This window comes from Aegilops tauschii, chromosome 7 (assembly GCF_002575655.3).
Source record: "Aegilops tauschii subsp. strangulata cultivar AL8/78 chromosome 7, Aet v6.0, whole genome shotgun sequence".
NCBI classification, from domain to species: domain Eukaryota; kingdom Viridiplantae; phylum Streptophyta; class Magnoliopsida; order Poales; family Poaceae; genus Aegilops; species Aegilops tauschii.
The window spans coordinates 41,357,207-41,360,777 of NC_053041.3; positions in this window are offsets into that span (position 1 = coordinate 41,357,207).

Sequence of the window (3,571 nt, forward strand, 5' to 3'; positions counted from 1 at the left end):
CTGACTTCATTTTTTATTTTTCATGCATTTACTAATTATTTTGAGCTATAAGACCCTAAAATTGAAAAGCATTTCAAATGAACTCTGAAAAGGTTGAAAGTTGGCATGGTATCATCATTTCATCCACATAGCATGTGCAAGAAAGTTGAGAGGGTTACGGAAAAAACTGGATGCACTTCGTGTACAAAATGGACAATCTATTTCAAAGTATCAGGATTTCATCCGGAAACTCGTCTGTTACAAAGGGATTTCATTTTTTAAAACTTATTTGAACTCCTGACTTTTTGTGTGTTCAAAACGCACCATTCAAAGCCATATCATCATTTTTCAATCCTTTCTGACTTCATTTGTTATTTTTCATGCATGTACTAATTATTTAGCGCTATAAGACCCTAAAATTGAAAAGCTTTTCAAATAAACTCTAAAAAGGTTGAAAGTTGGCATGGTATCATCATTTCATCCACATAGCATGTTCAAGAAAAGTGGAGAGGGTTACGACAAATACTGGATGCACTTCGTGTACAAAACAGACAATCTCTTTCAAAGTATCAGGATTTCATCCGGAAACTCGTCTGTTACAAAGGAATTTCATTTTTTAAAACTTATTTGAACTCCTGACTTTTTGTGTGTTCAAAATGCACCATTCAAAGCCACATCATCGTTTTTCAATCCTTTCTGACTTCATTTGTTATTTTTCATGCATGTACTAATTATTTTGCGCTATAAGACCCTAAAATTGAAAAGCTTTTCAAATAAACTCTAAAAAGGTTGAAAGTTGGCATGGTGTCATCATTTCATCCACATAGCATGTTCAAGAAAAGTTGAGAGGGTTACGACCAATACTGGATGCACTTCGTGTACAAAACGGACAATCTCTTTCAAAGTATCAGGATTTCATACGGAAACTCGTCTGTTACAAAGGGATTTCATTTTTTAAAACTTATTTGAACTCCTGACTTTTTGTGTGTTCAAAATGCACCATTTAAAGCCACATCATCATTTTTCAATCCTTTCTGACTTCATTTGTTATTTTTCATGCATCTACTAATTATTTTGAGCTATAAGACCCTAAAATTGAAAAGCATTTCAAATGCACTCTGAAAAGGTTGAAAGTTTGCATGGTATCATCATTTCATCCACATAGCATGTGGAAGAAAGTTGAGAGGGTTACGGCAAAAACTGGATGCACTTCGTGTATAAAACGGACAATCTCTTTCAAAGTATCAGGATTTCATACGGAAACTCGTCTGTTGCAAAGGGATTTCATTTTTTAAAACTTATTTGAACTCCTGACTTTTTGTGTGTTCAAAATGCACCATTCAAAGCCACATCATCATTTTTCAATCCTTTCTGACTTCATTTGTTATTTTTCGTGCATGTACTAATTATTTTGAGCTATAAGACCCTAAAATTGAAAAGCATTTCAAATGAACTCTGAAAAGGTTGAAAGTTGGCATGGTATCATCATTTCATCCACATAGCATGTGCAAGAAAGTTGAGAGGGTTACGGCAAAAACTGGATGCACTTCGTGTACAAAACGTACAATCTCTTTCAAAGTATCAGGATTTCATACGGAAACTCGTCTGTTACAAAGGGATTTCATTTTTTAAAACTTATTTGAACTCCTGACTTTTTGTGTGTTCAAAATGCACCATTCAAAGCAGAGACTGATTTTGAATGGTGCATATTCAACAGACAAAAAGTCTGTAAAGATCGCCAACCCCAACATAAAAAAATGAGTATAGATGCGCTTATAGAGAAAATTCAACCTAAATTCATAATAAATTTCTATGAATTTCAGAGAAACTCACTCTGAATTTAGGCCAAATTCCCTGTATAAGGGCATCTATTTTCATTTTGAGAGGAGCTCAACAAGGCAGAGAGGGACGGGTTTATAAACCGGTGTGAGCGCCCTTCGGTTGGCGAGGTGGGACTAAACTCTGGCCGCAACGAGGACCAACCCTTTATGGTCATGTGCCAGGGGCGAGGCGCATTGGTCCCGGTTCGTGCCTTGAACCGGGACCAAAAGGTCCAGACGAACCAGGACCAGTGGCCCACGTAGCCCGGCCGGCCCCCTGGGCTCACGAACTGGGACTAATGCACCCCATGGGTCCCGGTTCGTGCGGAACCGGGACTAATGGGCTGGCCAGGCCCGAACGAAAGCCCTGTTTTCTACTAGTGCCATATGGTAGTATATGAGAAATATAGGGAAAATCCATCCTACCACCCGGTGGTAGTTACCTCACATGTCTCATATACTACCATATGGTACTATATATACTATTTTATTATTTTAAATATGTTCGTATACTATATCTAAGATATTTAAAAGCAAGTTACATGAAAAAATTGCATATGAGCCCATAGTTTTTGTTATATTTGTGAAATACGTACATTTTTGTACGTAAAAAAGAGCATACTGAAAATATAATATATACTACCTAAAATTAGTATATATACTACCTAATCATTGTTATATACTACATACTACACGTACATACTCTTGATTTCGACAGATACTACATACAACATACAAAACGCAAGTGGTGGTAACTACTGGTGGTAGTTACCCAACATGTCTCATATACTACCCTAGGTGAAGAATAGTTATTCTTCACGCACCTCAATTTTAACATCTATGCGCCGTAATTTTATGTTTCATTAATTTTATCTTATTTTAGACATAAAAAGAGAACGTAAGAAAACCTATAATCATCATAATTTTTTTATATTACCTAAAATTACAAATGTAAAAACATAGTGTAAAATATACATAAAATACAATTTTGACCTATATTTTTTTGTTATGCCAAATTTTATGCATAAAATCAATATGAATGTAACTATTTGTATTTCAAATGTAATTTATTTATGAAATGATTGTAAGATTACCTCGGGTGAAGAATAACTTATTCCGCACCCTGGGTGATGAATAGTAACACTATAATTACCATGGTTATTTCGTTTGACTGTGCCAAGGCAAAATTATTTACCTACATGGCATTTCCCTTGTACAAAGTATTACAACTATAATGGAAATAGAATGCCAACTTTTTTGATATGCATATGCCATGGAATTTTTTAGTTATGCCCCTTCATCTTCTAGTTCATTGATTATATCATGGAAAAGAAATTGTGTGCATTGGTCACGTGGATTTTTTTAAATGCGTGTCTCATAAATTTTAGTAAATTTCCAAACATTTTTTTGGGAGTAGTCACATGATAAATGGATGAAAATTTGATCATAATAACATTTTTTACCTTTTAGAAAACGACTATTTTTACTTTGTAGCATAAAAAGAACTTTATTGGCATGGCAAAACTAACTTCATATTTTGCATGGAAAATTTACCTTCATAGATATGGCTAATTTACCTGAATCGCCATGTAAATTTTATAATTTTATTGCCATGGAAATTTTTATTATTTATTTTGCATTGGCAAATTTACATTTATTTTCATGTCAAAATTATCTATATCGACAAGACAAATATTTAAATTTTATTGCATCGAAATTTTTACTTTATTTTCTCCATGAAAATATTACATTTATTTGCCATGGCAAAATTA